The sequence below is a fragment of the Panthera leo genome, chromosome C1 (genome assembly GCF_018350215.1).
Source record: "Panthera leo isolate Ple1 chromosome C1, P.leo_Ple1_pat1.1, whole genome shotgun sequence".
Taxonomy (NCBI): Eukaryota; Metazoa; Chordata; class Mammalia; order Carnivora; family Felidae; genus Panthera; species Panthera leo.
Genome location: NC_056686.1, coordinates 78,857,670 through 78,875,670, shown reverse-complemented (window position 1 = coordinate 78,875,670; position 18,001 = coordinate 78,857,670). Strand labels below are relative to the sequence as shown.

At 37.6% G+C, this 18,001-nt stretch overlaps 1 pseudogene; it reads left to right on the top strand.

The window, feature by feature from the left end:
• The first annotated feature begins 12,227 nt into the window (after positions 1-12,227).
• On the top strand, positions 12,228-16,135 carry LOC122225924 (annotated as a pseudogene).
• Positions 16,136-18,001: the final 1,866 nt, after the last annotated feature.

Genomic DNA, 18,001 nt, shown 5'->3' with positions numbered 1-18,001 from the left:
ATGGGAGTGTTTTTAACTAAAAATTTGATTTAATAGCTATAAAACTTTTCATATTATCTTTTAGAGTAATCTTTTGAGTAAGCTTTAGTAGTTTGTATATTTCATCTAAGTTTGTTGAAATTATTGGTATAAAGTTGTTCCTAATAATAGTTTCTTATTATGTTTTTAATGTTTATAGACTATAGTGATGTTCCTCTCCTTCTTAATATTTATGATTTATGATTTAATAAATTCTTAATATTTATGATTTTAATAGTTACATAGTAAAGGTAAATGTCTTCTTTATTTACCTTTACTATGTAACTATTAAAATGCACACATAATGGATAGACAGCACTGTAATGTATAAAGTAAATATGTAGTCAAGACATTCGTGTTCCTGAAGCTTTTGAAGTAGACATTTCCATGAGATTTCTATGGGATAACTTTCAAGAAAGCAAACAAGAAGGAGAATAAAACATTTATATTGGTTCCTGAGTTGAGGGGTGTCTTCTGGACCCACACTCTAAGCAATCCAATCCTCTTTTATCCTATATAGAACAGGTCAGAATCAATATGTGAAAATATTCCCTTGGCTTAGAGTTTGTGGAAGATATTTTTCCCAATGTGTTTTTATTGTGGTAAAGTGCACATGACATAAAATTTACCACCTTAACCATTTTTAAGTGTACATTTCAGTGGCATTAAATACTTTGCTAATGTTGTACAACCATTACCACCATCCATTTCTATAACTTTTCATCCTGTGAAATTGAAACTCTATACCTGTCACCAGGGACTCATTAACAAGCTCCAAACAAGCCACAATAGCATAGTTTTGTAGCCCTCCTTACAGGTGCTGCTTGCCACCAGAAACTAAGGGCTGGATGCCAGAGGCTGCAAGCTCCAAACAAGCCCCCCTGACCTAGTTTTTGGCTGATATAATCCAATTTAGATGCTGTGCTAACCTTTCAGATGACCTCAGGATCATTACCATCTAATTGTAACAATAAAAAACATACCTACCTGTACCATAATAGATCTGACTGCACCTGTTTAAGGGAGGAAAGAGGTGGCACTCTGATTCTGAGAAGTCTCTTCCCTCTTCTCCAAAAAATCCTGGGATGTCAACTTACTTACCAACTTACTTACTCTTAATTACCCTAACCCCTTAAAACACTGACCAGGAGACCTAATCGGGGAGAAGGTGCCTTTAAAACATGGGTTCCTGGGGCACTTGGGTGGCTGAGTCAGTTAAGCGTCCCACTCTTGATCTCAGCTCATGTCTTGATCTCAGGGTCCAGAGTTCAAGCCCCGTGTTGGACTCTACTCTGGGCATGAAGCCTACTTAAAACAAACAAACAAAAACAAATCATGGATTATTTTCTTCATTCTCTGGTCATTGAATAAATTACCTGCTTGCCATCAAATACTGCTTGGTTATTTGGTGAACTGTACTGAGTAGGAAAAGAAACTGCCACTTTGATAACATACCCATCAAACAGCAAACTCCTAATTCCCCCTTCTCCCCCTGGGAATCACCATTCTGTTTTCTGTCTTTATGATTTTGATTACTCTAAGTACCTCATATAAGTGGAATCTTACAGAATTTTTCTTTTTGTGACCTTCTTATTTCACCTAACATAATGTCCTTAAGGTTCACCCAGTTGTAGCATATGTCAGAATTTCCTTCCTTTTAAAGGCTGAAAAATACTCCCTTGTATGTATATAACACATTTTACTTTTCCATTTATCTGTAGACGGGCACCTGGGTTGTGTTCACATTTTAACTATTGTGAATGATGCTGCTACGAACATGGGTATACAAATAGCTGATCAAGTCTCTGCTTTCAATTCTTTTGGGCTTATAGACAGAAGTGAAATTGCTGGATCATGTGGTAATTCTATGCTTACTTTTTTGAGTAATCTCTACACTGCTTTCCACAGCAGTTACCATTTTACATCCTGCCAACAGGGCACAGGTGTTCCAATTTCTCATCCTCTCCAACACTTGTTATTTTCTGATTATTTGATGATAGCCATCCTAATGGGTATAAAGGGATATCTCATTGTAGTTTTCACTAGCATTTTCCTAATGATTAGTGATGTTGACTATCTTTTCATGTGCTAATAAGCTTTTTGTAGATCTTTGGAGAAATGTTATTTAAGTTCTTTGCCCATTTTTTAATAAAGTTGTTTGTTGGTTTTGTATTGTTGAGTTTTAGGAATTCTCTATATATTCTAGATGTTAATCCCTTATCATATATTTAATTTGCAAATATTTTCTCCCATTCTGTCATTTGTCTGTTTACTCTGTTGATAGTGTCTTTCGATGTGCAAAATGTCTTAGTTTTCATGAAATGTAATTTGTCTATTTTTTCTTTTGTTGCCTTTGACTTTGGTGTCATATCCAAGAAATCAGTGCCAAATCCAATATTGTGAAGATTTTACCCTATATTTTCTTCTAAGAGTTCTATAGCTTTAGGTCTTACATGTATGTCTTTCATCCATTTTGACTTAATTTTTATATATGGTGTTAGGGAAGGGTCCAATTTCATTCTTTTGCATATGGATATCCAGTATTCCCACCACCATTTTTGAAAAGACTGTCCTTCCCCCATTGAATAGTCTTGGCACCCTAGTCAAAAGTCCTTTAACCATATATGTTAGGGTTTATGGCTCTGTATTCTATTCCATTGATCTATATGTCTGTTTTTACACCATTACCACATTGTTTTGATTCCTATAGCTTTGTAGTAAGTTTTGAAATTAGGAAGTGTAAATTACCCAGCTTTGTTCTTTTTTCGGATTGCTTTGGTTACTCCAAGTCCATTGAGATTCTGTATGAATTTTAAGATAGGTTTTTCTATTTCTTCAAAAAAAAATGTCATTGAAATTTTGGTAGGGATTGCACTGAATCTGTAAATCACTCTGGGTAGTATTGATGGCTTAACAATATTAAGTTTTCCAATCCATCAACACAGGATACCTTTGACTTATTTATGTTTTCTTTAAGTTCTCTCAACAGTGGTTTGTAATTTTCATTATTCAAGTCTTTTACCTTCTTGGTTAAGTTAATTCCTAAGTATTTTTTATGTCATTGAAAATGAAATTGTTTTCATAATTTCTCTTTCAGATTGTTGTTATTGTATAGAAATGCAACTGATTTTTGTGTGTTGACTCTGTATTCTGTTACTTTGCTGAATTTATTAGTTCTGACAGCTTTTTTGTAGAATCTTTAGGGATTTCTACACGTAAGATCATATCATTTTTATACAGAGATACATTTGCTTCTTCCTTTTTAAGTTTGTTTATTTATTTTAAGAGAGAGAGAGAGATCATGCATGAGACAGTGGGGGAGGGGCAGCGAAAGAGGGAGATAGAGAATCCCAAGCAGGCTCCATGCTGCTACCTCAGAGTCCAACACAGAGCTTCATCTCACCAACCATGAAATCATGACCTGAGCCAAGATCATGACCTGAACCAAAATCAAGAGTTGGATGCTTAACCCGCTAAGCCACCCAGGTGCCCCTACTTCTTACTTTTTAATTTGGATGCCTGTTCTTGAGTAGAACATCCAGTACTATTTTGAGTAGAAGTGGTGGATGGGGTATCCTTGTCTTATTCCTCATCTTAGAGGAAAAGCTTTCACTCTTTCACTACTGAGTCTATTTGCTGTTGGTTTTTTATATAAGGCTTTTATTATGTGTAGGTAATATTCTTCAGTTCCTAGTTTTATCATGGAAGGGTATTGATAAATGTGTTTTCTGCATCAGTTTGAGATGATCATATACTTTTTTCCTTCACTGGGTTAAAGTGGTATATTACATTGATTAGTTTTCATAGGTTGAAGCACCCTTGCCTTCCAGGAATAAATCCCACTTGATAATGGTGTATATTCCTGTTAATATGCTGCTGAGTGAGAAGGTACTTACATTTAAAAATTTTATTTAACAAACACAAGTTATCCGCAGCAACTTCTTACTCAGCATGTGTCTGGAGGCAAGAGAAACAAAAGCAAAAATGAACTACTTGGACCTCATCAAAATAAAAACCTTCTGCACAGCGAAGGAAACAATCAGCAAAACTAAAAGGCAACCGACAGAATGGGAGAAGATATTTGCAAATGACATATCAGATAAAGGGTTAGTATCCAAAATCTATAAAGAACTTACCAAACTCGACACCCAAAAAACAAGGAATCCAGTGAAGAAATGGACAAAAGACATGAATAGACACTTCTCCAAAGAAGATATCCAGATGGCCAACTGACACATGAAAGAATTCTCAACATCACTCATCATCAGGGAAATACAAATCAAAACCACAATGAGATACCACCTTACACCTGTCAGAATGACTAACATGAACAACTCAGGCAACAACAGATGTTGGCAAGGACACGGAGAAACTAATTTGAACTAATTTGAATATAATTTGAAACTAATTAAACTAACTAATTTGAATATAAAATTTTAAAAAATAACAATAAAATAAAATAAAACAAACCCAAGTTATATTTTGTGTAATCGCTGTTCTAGATATTTTATAAATATTAAATATTTTGCTCTGCATAACAACTCTTAAGAAGTAGGTATTATTTTTATCCACATGTTATAAATGAGGAAGTGAGTCATACAGATGTCGAGTAAGTTTCCAAAAGTCACTTGGTGGAAAAAGGACAGGCTGGGATTTAGATACAGGTAAGCTTGGTTTCAGATCCAAGTGCTTAACTATGGCTTTGTGCTGCCTCCCGGAAAGCCTTTCCATCAAATGCTATTTTGACCTATGGTTTCTTCCTGAATCAAAGCTCTTAGGTTTTCTATTGAAATGTCCATCTGCAGGTTGCCCTTCTGTTAACTAATAGATACACCCATAATAAGCTTTCCTACATACACTGGAGTGAGAGCCAGGCTATTATTCCTGGCTCCCCCCTTTTTTATGTTTTTTCCGTTCCCCCCTTTTTCTCTAGTTGGCTACAGATCTTTATCCTATTTTGGAGAACATTTAGATAATTTCAGCTTATAAATTCATAAATTATATATAATACCAAGACATTTATTTATTCATTCATTCATTCATTCAATCATTCATTCATTCATTCTGAGAGAGTACAACGAGCAGGGAAGGTGCAAAGGGAGAGGGAGAGAGAGAAGCTTTTAAGCAGGTTCCAGCCCAGTGCAGAGCCTGACATGGGGTTGATCTCACAATCATAAGATCATGACCTGAACTGAAATCAAGAGTCAGACATGTAATCGACTGAGCCATCCAGGTGCCCCAATACCAAGACATTTATTATCAGTATCTGAGTTGTCAGATTCTGAGATCATATGTGTGAAAGCAATTGTTAAGCTGGGAAGTACTATGTAAGTGTCAGGTCTGATTACCTATAAGTTATTATTATATTGCTCCAGGTTTTCCATTAAGCCCAGCTTTCTTTTAAGGGTAAAAAATTTCAAATTTCTAACATCTTATAGAAATGAAAACTTTCCCATCTTTTAAGGAAATTTATATTCATGTGCTTAGATATTTAAAGAGACCATAGAGGCCATCTTATGTAAATCTCTCTTTTTTTTTTTAATTTTAAATTTTATTTTTTTATTTTTTAAAATGTACATCCAAATTAGTTAGCATATAGTGCAACAATGATTTCAGGAGTGGATTCCTTAGTGCCCCTTACCCATTTAGCCCATCCCCCCTCCCACAACCCCTCCTGTAACCCTCAGTTTGTTCTCCATATTTATGAGTCTCTCCTGTTTTGTCCCCCTCCCTGCTTTTCTATTATTTTTGTTTCCCTTCCCTTCTGTTCATCTGTTTTGTCTCTTAAAGTCCTCATAAGAGTGAAGTCATATGATCTTTGTCTTTCTCTGACTGACAAATTTAGCTTAGCATAATACCCTCCAGTTCCATCCACGTAGTTGCAAATGGCAAGATTTCATTCCTTTTGATTGCCGAGTAATACTCCATTGTATATATATATACCACTTCTTCTTTATCCATTCATCCATCGATGGACATTTGGGCTCTTTCCATACTTTGGCTATTGTTGATAGTGCTGCTATAAACATGGGGGTGCATGTGTCCCTTTGAAACAGCACACCTGTATCCGTTGGATAAATACCTAGTAGTGCAATTGCTGGGTCTGGGGTAGTTCCATTTTTAGTTTTTTGAGGAACCTCCATACTGTTTTCCAGAGTGGCTGCACCAGCTTGCATTCCCAAAACCTCTCCTTTTTTAAAAAATGTTTTTAATGTTTATTTATTTTTTGAGAGAGAGAGAGACCTAGCACGAGCAGGGGAGGAGCAGAGAGAGAAGGAGACACAGAATCCAAAGTTGGCTCCAGGTTCTGAAGAGCCTGATGGGGGTATTGAACCCACTAACCATGAGATCATGACCTGAGCCGAAGTTAGAGGCTTAACTAACTGAGCTACCCAGGCGCCCCCATTCTTCTTTTTTTTTAATGTTTTTTAATGTTTATTTCTGAGAGAGAAAGAGCACAAGTGGGAGAGGGGCAGAGAGAGAGGAAACACAGAATCAGAAGCAGGCTCCAGGCTCTGAGCTGTCAGCACAGGGCCCAATGCAGGGCTCAAACTCACAATTGTGAGATCATGACCTGAGCCAAAGTCACTCAACCGACTGAGCCACCCCGGCGCCCCTCCCCCATTCTCCTTTTTCAATAAGGAAGGTAGGATCTAGAAAAGATAAGTGATTTCCTCTAGGTCTTATGCCTAAATAGGAATAGGCCTAAGATTAGAAAACCCTGCGCTCCTTGCTCCCAAGCCTAGCATTCTTTCCATTACCATACTAGCTCAACAAACATATACTGGGCATTTACTATATTCCAGACATGTAATATTTAGGTTTTCAATTTTTTTAATTAAAAAAATTTTTTAATTAATTTTTTTTTGAGAGAGAGGGAGCATGAGCAGGGGGAGGGGCAGAGGTAGAGAGAGAAAGAATCTTAAGCAGACTCCACACTTAGTATGGAGCTGGACGTGGGGCTCAATCCCACAACTCTGGGATCATGACCTGAGCTGAAATCAAGAGTTGGATGCTCAAATGGCTGAGCCACCCAAGTGCTCCTAGTTATTTTTTAAATGTAAAAACATTTTTATTCATGATTTGCATGAAAAAATAAACATGCCTCTAATGCATAACTTTGTAATGTCCAATTTGACAGTCTAACATATGAGAAAATGGAAAGGACTCTCATTTGTTCAAATTCATGGTAGAATTATAAATTTTACATAACTTTTCTAGGTAACATAATTTATTCATTTTAAATGCAAAATAATCTTAATATTGCCATTTTAAGTATTATTTAAATTTTTCTCATATATTTCAATAATTATTTTGTATTTTCCTTTTTTTTCCATTTTTAAAATCTGAGTATAGTTGACACACAGTGCTTTATTAGTTTCAGATGTACAACATAGTAATTCAACAAGTGTATACATTATGTTATGTTTACCACAAGTGTAGCTACCATCTGTCCTGATACATCACCATTACAATACCAGTGACTATATTCCCTATGCTCTACCTTTTATTCCAATGATTTAATCATCCCATAACTGGAAGCCTATATCTCCCACTCTCCTTCACCCATTTTTGCCCATCCCCCTACTCTGGCAATCATCAGTTTGTTCTCTGTTTTTATGATAACTAGTTATTTCAATATGTATAGTCGAACTACCTGCCACTGAAATGGCATACAGTTGCTGCCATCAGTGACACCTGCATACAGCTATGGTGTTGTTAACCCACAGAAAAATATTATATAGGTCTACAATGCCTTCAACTTGAAACTTATAACTATAGGTATTTATCATTTATATTAATACCTTATTAGGAAAAGGTCCACGTATACAGAAAAATGAAAAAAAAAAAAAACAATTCAACTACATACACCTTCCATTAGCAACTATCTAGAATAGACTTAACATTTGTCAACATTTTGTCATACATACGTTGCATGGGTGTAGTTCGTTTTTTCTGAACCATTTAAAAATAGGTCACAGGGGCACCTGGGTGGCTCAGTCACTTAAGCCTCCAACTCTTGATCTCGGCTCAGGTCATGATCTCACAGTTCACAAGTTCAAGCCCTGCATCAGGCCCTGTGCTGACAGCGTGGGCCTGCTTGGGATTCCCTCTTTCCCCTCTCTCTCTCTGCCCCTAACCCACTCTCACTCTCTCTCTCTCTCTCTCTCTCTCTCTCTCTCGAAATAAATAAATAAACTTAAAAAAATAGGTTGCAGACATCATGACACTTTACCCCTAAATAGTTGAGCAAACATGTTCTAAGAGTAACAACTCTAACAAACTCTAAGAGTCTGTTTATTTATTTTTAAGTAATTTCTATACCCAACGTGGGGCTTGAACTCACAATCCTGAGATCAAACATTGCATGTTTCACCAACTGAACCAGCCAGGCACCCCTTTCATTGGTTGTCTTACCATACCTCTTTGAAACAAAAATAAGCATGTAAACTTTCATTTCAAAAAGCATTTGTTTCCTCTGATCATGTGGCTCTAAATGTTGGAAAAAAATTCTTTTGTATATATTTATCATTCCAATCATTGTTAATATGAAGACAACAAAAATATATTACATATTTTGATAAATAATTATTAAACATATAAGTCCAATTTTATTGGAAATGCATTTCTTAATGAGTTGAATGGGCCATTTATATTTTTTTATATGGATGAATATAACTTATTACTACAATGAAAGAGGATTCGGCGGCATCAGTTCTATTCTTAGTTTTCTGTTTCAATAGATGTAAGCACTGAGAAACCTGTTTACATAAATAAGTATTTGGGAATGGAAGCAATTTTGTCAGAGTAATGTCACTCACTTCTTTGAACTTCTGAGTTACAGGCAAAAAAAAATCGCAATCTCTCATCAAAAATAATTTTTACTGATTTCTCCACTGATAACTCAATTAAGTTCTCCTTTAAATTTTTGGAAAGAAAAAAAGTTGAAATCACCTGACTTGGAAAAGGATTTGCTACCCAGTCAGTCACTTTCTTTACATCAACAACCATATTCAAATTTTCCTTTTCTATGGCATGGAAGATTTTAATGTCTGGGAAATGCATCTAGAAGAATTTGAGATGTGAGCAAGATTTATATAGAATGGGGGGCGGGAACCAATTGTGACAGGGGATGTGAGAAAGGAGAATCTACATTTCCATCACAAACTCATACTCAGGCAGATCAGTCTTTGGAAAAAGGATATATGTTAATTGAAGATTTAGAAATTGACTCCTTAAAATTTATCCTTCCTCTGTACCTTGGGAAAGTCTTCAGGTATCTAACAGGTTAAGCATCATGTATTTGGGAACACTGAGAGGTAGGCTACGTGTCTATTTGTGTAGCTCTGCTTTCATACTGTGAAAACAAGTAGCATGAATGATAAATAAATCTTTATAATTTTGAACCACTGGGAACTAAAGAGTTGTTACTGTAGCAAAATCTAGATCATTGGTAGAAGGTAGAAATTGTTATCTAAAATGAGGTGCTGCCATAACAAGAACCTAAAATATTTAAGAGACAGATGGCAGGTAGCAAGAAAACCATTTTCAGAGGATGGAAAGATAGCAATCCATGTTATGCAGTGATAAAACGTTTCATAAAACTGTTTCCTACAGTTCATTTGGGAGACAGATCATGTAATAAATTTGTAGCTAAAGTGACAGACTGGAAAAAAGGAATGTTTTATGTTCATTCCTGTTGGCTTGCATTTGACAAGATACTACAAAAAAGATATGAGGTGAAAAAAGAATCGACCGGTTTGCAAGCAAGAATGAAGAGAATAAATAATCACCAATTTGAGGACTCCCAGAGTTGAAATAGGCAACTACTTCTTAACCCCAAATAATTAAATATAAAACTAAGAAATGCTTGCAATGACAAAAGATAACTAAAACTCAGCCTGAAGGCAATGCATCAAGTTAAGAGAATGGCTGTTTCACCAATTTTTTACATCTCTGTATGGTCCCAGATCGATGGTCCAACCAACTAAGGTTATTTAGATACAATGGCTCAGAGAAAAGAGACTAAGGGGAAGTGACTCTCACATCAAGTCTGATAACCTATGTAATCACAATGAGAGACAAGGGAGAGGGAGAGTGAAAACAAAGAATTATATCAAATGAGAATCATGCCTTGAAAGGAAATTATGGAGGTGACTACTGGCTTATGGAACTGATGACAATGACTAGTCTGGGTATTTTTACCTTTTCATTAAGTTTCTGAGAGAGTTGCAGCTTCAAAAGAATTACTAGACTGGGCTAAACAAAAGAGATCATGACTATTCCCTCTTAGGACTCCAATACCTCAGGGAAGAAAGGAGGATGATATATTCCCCCAAACACCCATTCCAGATATGGCCAAGGATAATGGAGAAAATCATCCACAGAAAGAATCAGGAGCAATAAAGAACAAAGAACAAGTGAATCACTGACAGGGGGTAGAGTCAGAGTTTAATGAAGAAATATTCCTCATTCACCAGGATGATATAAGGTCCTCAGAATAGCTGTCGAACAGAATTTCAGAACTGCCACAGATGGGTGTCTGCCTCCGCTACACGTCTCCTTCCTAAAGGGAATTTTTATGGCAGTTATCCTATCCATGGGGACAGATATCCTGACTTTTCAGGCATAGGTTTTGATGTCAAAAGGAGCCACATCTGTACCTAATGTAAAGGTTACTGCCCATCACTCAGAGATTCTGAGTTTTGATCTGGATGCCCTGACTAGACGGAACTTTTAGGTTGTCTACCTTGGCAAGACGGTGCATGTATTTTGCATGAATGAGGAAGAATTAAATGAATATTTGGTGACCAGAAGAAAATATTGCTACTCTCCAATATTTCTGATTTTTTTTCCTTCCAGGCACACGGTAGGACTATACTTCCTTGCCCCTTTGAAGCTAGATGTGGCCATGAGATTTCTTTTGGCCAATAAAAATGAACAGAAGTCATGAATGTCACTTTCAGGAGGAAGACTTTAAGAGATCTTGCATAATTTGCCCTTCTCCTTCCCTTGCCATGGTTCCCAGTGATGTTTCAGAGAGTGAAGCCTCTGTGAATCTGCATCTTTTAGTGAGAACAACATGGAGCAGAGCCCCTACCGTCCTAAGATGGACATACAGCACATGAGTAAGAAATACACTCTTGTCATTTTAAGCTACTAAGGTTTAGAGGATATTATTATAGCCTAACACAGAAACAAACAAAAAAACATAAACAGAAAACAGCTTGTCTTAACTGAAAAAAAAGAAAGAAAAGCATATATCTTAATAAAATCTAAAAATGACAATCTTTAAAATAAATTTCTTTTCAAAATTTGGCTAAGTGCCTGGAAACACAATCAATGCCTAGTAGAAAATTAGGAAACCTTCTGTTCATTTTAGACCTGAGAGTTTGCAATGAATGTTTAAAGAAACTTCATAATCTTAATACTGGCTAGAGTTACACTGTACTGCAAAACATATTAAAAATAACTATGATCCTCAGTTCGCAAAGAACCAAGGTGGAGTGGGATTGTTGAGAACACATGAAATGACTCCTCAAAGTGGTAGCCAAGGTGATAATGACATTGAGATTTCCATTGAGAACAGGGACCAAATCCTTTACATATCCTCACTCCAGAACCTAACAGTGCCTGATATGTAAATAGGCACATGATAAGTATTTATTCAGATACAACTGAACCCAGTTGCTCACCTGAAAATCTAGTCTCCAGGACCAGTTTATGGAGCTAGGCTATACCTAATTAGGGCTGCCAATGGGGGTAGCATAGAGGTATTGAGGGAAGTGATTCTGGTATGGTAAAAGGCAAGCTAGGCTATTAATCCCCACATCTTTGTTCCAGGAATAACAAATAAAATATCCTAGTCCCTTCTATTCATATTGCTAACTACTCCTCTGTCCTTGTGATTTAGTTTCATGAGACAATAGATTCTTCTTTTTGCCTAAGGGAGTCATGTCGGGGTTTTGTCACCTGCAAAAAATGCCATCTACTATAATCCTGTCTCAATGAATTAACATAACAGATATTAACAAAGAATTATAAAACAATGCCAAGTGGTATTGTGGAGCGTGTAAAAGGGACAAGTCTAAAAGTCTAATGAAGTAGTTGGGCACAGTACATAGTCCTGATGTAGGCAAGCAAACTTTGAAGCTCAGTGACTTGTTGACCCAATATTGTTTGAATATTCTATGATCAGATCTATGCGCATGAGTGTCAGAAGTCCAGGAAGACAAGAAGAGTCTAAATCCAAGAGTGTCAACGAAGGCAAGGAGAACCAAAGGGTTCAGTTGTTGGACCGGTATTAGGTTTCCTTTTATGTGTAAGCAGGTAGATTTGTGTTGTCAACTAAGAAAAGGAAGTGCCTCACAGATGTGAGACAACCCAGTTACAGAGGGTGGGGGACTCCTAACACACCAGCCTAGTGAAGCCACAGTAGCCCTGGGCTGCTGGACCATCTGTAAAATGTGTTTGGTCCAGTTCACTGACTGACTGACTCCATCTCAAAAGAGCAATCAAAAGGTAGCTCTCAGATCCCAGCCAGCTTGTACTACTGTGAAAACCTTTTAGGCCAAACATATAGGTAGAAAGAATAGCTTAAGGTAAACTATTTTAAAACTAAAAATATTACCTTTGTCAGATGTTCTCTAAATGAAATAATTTATATCCAATTACTACAGACAGGCAGCCCAGCTGACATATTTTCATTACTTAGATGTACCTTAGAAATATTTTTATTGCAAAAAATTCTCATACACACAGAAGTAGAGAGGTTAGCATAGTTAACTTCCACATACCCATGACTGATGTAAATAATTATCGTTTTACCATATTTATTTCATCTGTCCTTTTTACTTTTTAAATTTATTTTTAAAGATTTTATTTATTTTTTATTTTTTATTTTTTAAAGCTTATTTATTTATTTTGAGAAAGATGAGAGCACAAGTGAGGGAGGGGCAGAGAGAGACACAGAGAGAGAGAATCCCAAGCAGGGATTCAACACTATCAACACAGAGCCTGATGCAGGGTTTGATCATCTCACAAATGATGAGATCATGACCTGAGCAGAAATCAAGAGTTGGACACTTAATTGACTGAGCCCCCTCCAGCGCCCCTAAAGATTTTATTTTTAAGTAATCTCTACACCCAACGTGGGCTTGAATTTATGACCCCCAAGATCAAGAGTCCCATGCTCTACCGACTAAGCCAAACAGGCACCCCTCATCTGTTTTTTATTGTTGAAGTATTTTAAGGCAAATCTCAGACATCATTTCACCCTCACATATTTCAGTATACATTTTTAAGAAAGGTCATGTTTTTACATTACCACCACACTATTGTCACACTGTAGCAAATGGTATTGGTGCTTCTTCCCATATCACTTTGGCTCTTACCATTTCAGAGTGTATTCTTTGTCTGAGGGCTTTCTCTGGCCCCTGGAGAGCCCACTCTGCCTTCCTCTCCCATGGGCACAGCTGAATCAATGCCTGATGGGAGTTGGTATGTAAGTAACTCAGGTCCCTTGGCCTGCGGGTGGGAATTAGCTCTGAGGTATATTTCACACTATTTCCCAAAGTACATTAGTGAGATTAAGTTCCACTTGCCCACAATGGTTAGGTTGCTTAATAGTGCAGCTTTTATTGACTTCTATCCTTTCCTCATTTCACTTCCTCCTTCTCTTCCAGTGTCTCCTAGGATCCCTTCTCAACTATACTTCTTGCATTTGAATCTTTATCTCTGGGTCTGGGAGAACCCAAACTGAGAAACTCATGTAACCAAACTTACAATAATTCTTTAGTGTCATCTAATACCCAGACCTTATTGAGATTTTCCTAATTGTGTCAAAATTATCTTTTTATAATTGGTTTGTTGAGACAAGATTTTTAAACCAGTTGCATATGGTTGTTTCTTAAGCCTCTTTTAATCCAGAGCAGTCTCTTCTCCCTTACCCCTCTTTGATGCCATTGACTTGATTACAGAGACCAGTTGTCCTATTGAATTTACCATATTCTGGATTTGTCTTTTTGCTTCCTTGTGTTCCTTTATCTCCTCTATTTCCTATAATGGAAGTTAGCTTTAGAAACTTGCAGATTCCACTTTCTTGGAGGGCAAGAATACTTCATAAGTAGTGTTGTTAGCCTCGTATCAATCACTTTAGGAGACACATACTGCCTGGTTGTCCTGCTTTAAATGAGACTAAGATTGATAAGTGGGTTCAGGTTCAGCTGGTTCATCTCAAAGGGTTCAACAGGAGGCTGTGCTGCTTAAATCCATGTTCCATGTGTCATTACTAACAGTGTTCTATGACTTCAAAGGACAGCTGCTATGTTCACAGTGAACATTTTGTAGGGCAAAATAATTTTAAACAGGCTTTAAACTGTTAACTGTTTCATGTCTTAGAACATACTCCAAGCTATTTTCTAAGGAAAACTCTGGTCCCACTCACAGCTTGGATCATAACTCAATGCATTGTTAGAATGGGAACTAGACCCGCCCTCCCTCCCCGCCCCCCCCACCATGAAGTCTTATTAACCCACTTACCACCCCTCCAAAAAACCCCGGAATATTGCAATGGGGTAAGCTAATCAGTCTTTCTGTTCAAAGAACTTAGTAGTCTTGTAAGGATCTTACGAGTGATACAATGGTAAGCACATAGTACTGGTACCTAATTTGGAGGGAGGATGTCATTAGGAAACTCTTCTTGGAGGAAGTGATATTTAAATTGAAACCTACATGGTAAGTTCTTAAAGAAAAACTGCCAAGAAAAGCAAAGCTTTCCTTTTCTTGAAACTAATATGTTTTTCCTTAAGGACAACATGGATCACATAATGGTTAACTCTTTTTGCTTTGATCCCTAATAATTTTAATTTTGAGACTTAACTCTAATTATGTAGGACATGATAGTTTGCATATTTCATTCCAATGTATCCTGCTCTTGATTTTCTTTTTATTCTTTTCCTGACTTTTAAATGTTTACATGTTGTCTTTCTGTTCCAAATTGTACATACTTTTGAAGCTACCTCAAATCCCAATCTCTTTTGCTTATATTTAAAAACAGGAACAAAAAAATTCCCATATTGAGCTGGACCAGGGATGAATCTAACTTCATCAAAAATGGTCTTAAGGATCTTTTCCACGAGGGTGCCTGGGTGGTTCAGTCGTTAAGCATCTGACTTTGGCTCAGGTCATGATCTCACGGTTCATGAGTTCGAGTCCCACCCTCATGAGTTCGAGGGTGAGCTCAAGCCCTGCTTCAGGTGAGCACAAGTACCACTTCAGGTGAGCTCGAGCCCCACATCGGGTGAGCATGAATCCCACTTTGGGTAAGCTTGAGCCCTGCTTTGGGTGAGCCCCGCTTCTCCCCCCAGCCCCCCCACCCCTTGCTCACTTGCACGCCACCCCCCTCAAAAAAAGGATCTTTTCCACACTACCCAGGGAGGGTCCATGCAGACTCTCCTCTGCACTGTATGGACATTGCCATGCCATCCATTGCAACAAGGGAACTCACTCAGTGGGTCTGGTGTGGTGGATGTTGGCCCGGGAAGTTCAGTGCATGCCTGACGCCATTTCCTGTGAATGCCCATGTGAGGTCATGCCTGATCTCTACTTCTACAGAGATTTTGAAGACATGTGGTGGTGCAGGCCACCGCTGAAAAAGGCTGTGACCAAGGAGGAATTTCTGGGTGAATGGACTGTTCCAGCTCTTGAGTTCACTACTATTCAACCTGAAGTCACAGACTGGTCTGGAAGTAGGCAGGTGCCCTCCGTGCCTATTCAGCAGTTCTGTACTGAAGACTGAAGTGCTCAGCCTGCCACTGAAGACTGGTCTGCAGCTCCTACCATTCAGACCCCTGAATGGGTAGGAACAACCACTGAGCGGTCTTGCTCTTTCACAAAGGCAAACAAAATGGAATAAGGTTGACGGAAAATAAGGTTTCTAAAAAAAAAAAATCCTCTTAGGAGGGCATAACTTTCATCTCTGCTACCAGCCATTAGTCCCTGAAGCAGAGTGATGTAGGGTGAAGTTGAAGTGGAGTCAGAGATATGTTTAATTCCCAGATTTGACAAGATTAGTATCAACCTTGGTTTGAAATCCTATGGAAAGAATTTTCAGGGACTCCAGGATCTCTTCCTGAATTATTACCAATACTTTTTTTTCATATGTTTACTTTGAACTTAAAAATAATCGTTATATTAATTAAGATCTCCTTGGCTGCAACAAACAGAGAATTGACTTACAGTTTTATATTATTTCCTGAGGCAGCATAACAAATTATCACAAACTGGATGGCTTAAAACAACAGAAACTAATTTTCTCACAGTTCTGGAGGTCAAAAGCCCAAAATCAATGTGTCAGCAGAGTCATTCTCCCTCCGGAGGCTCTAGAAGAGAACCCTTTACCTCTTCCAGCTTCTGGTGGCTCCAGGTGTTCTTGGATTGTCACTGAATAATTCCAATCTCTGCCTCTGTGTTCACATTGCCTTCTCCAGCACTTCCATTTTCTCCTCTTCTCTGTGCATCTCTCCTCTGTGTGTCTTTTATGAGGACACTCGTCACTGGATTAAGGGCTCACTCAGATAATCCAAGATGATCTTAGCTCAAGACACTTAATTTAATTATGTCATTAAATAAGGTCATATTCATAGGTTCTGGGGGTTAGGACATAGACATCTTTTGGGGGCCACAATTCAATCATTCAGTGGCCTAAACAATGGAACCATTTTAATTATCTTACATAAAAGGAAGTTTGATGTGATAGGCAATTTAGGATTGGTGTGGCTCAGTTATCTCATCAAAGACTCAGACTCTGTCTTTCCCCATCCACAGTTCTCAGCATTTTATTTTTTGTCCTCAAGCCTGCTGCCTTAAGATTACAGGACAGTTGCCCCAACTCCAGGCTTCACATCCCTCACAGAACTATAAACATAGCAGGAAGAGAGAAGAGAAAGTAACAAGACCTCTCCCTGAAGCCTCCGTAGTTTCCCTCTATGCCCTATCATAGTCAACCAAAATGTGTTATTGGCAAAGAGGGATAGGGATGTCATGACTGCCTTGGATCTATCAAGATACATGCCCTGGGGTACACTGCCACACTGAAACTTGAGTTTTGATAATAAAAAAAGGGAAGATGGGAATGCAAGCTGGTGCAGCCACTCTGGAAAACAGTATGGAGGTTCCTCAAAAAACTAAAAATAGAACTACCCTACGCCCCTGCAATTGCACTACTAGGCATTTATCCAAGGGATACAGGTCTGCTGTTTCAAAGGGACACATACACCCCAATGTTTATAGCAGCACTATCAACAATAGCCAAAGTATGGAAAGAGCCCAAATGTCCATCGATGGATGAATAGATAAAGAAGATGTGGTATGTGTGTATATATATATATATATATATATATATATATATATACACACACACACACACACACATACATATACACACACAATGGAGCATTACTCGGCAATCAAAAAGAATGAAATCTTGCCATTTGCAACTATGTGGATGGAACTGGAGGGTATTATGCTAAGTGAAATTAGTCAGAGAAAGACAAAAATCATATGACTTCACTCATATGAGGACTTTAAGAGACAAAACAGATGAACATATGGGAAGGGAAACAAAAATAATGGGCTAAATGGGTAAGGGACACTAAGGAATCCACTCCTGAAATCATTGTTGCACTATATGCTAACTAATTTGGATATAAATTATAAAAAAAAAAAAGGAAAGAAAAAAAGGGGGGTGAAGGTGGCTATTATGTAAGCAACTAACAATATTTGCTACAATTTCTAAATGTAGTTCCTGAAGATTATTAATTAAAAAACCCACCAGTCCTTTTATCTACCAATTTACATAAATTCCTTCAACCAATGTTTATAACACCTACTATATGTTGGGTACTGTGATAGAAGCAGGACTCTCAAGATCATCAAGATATAGTCCCTGTCCTCAAGAAGCTCTTGGTTGAATTGAATAAGA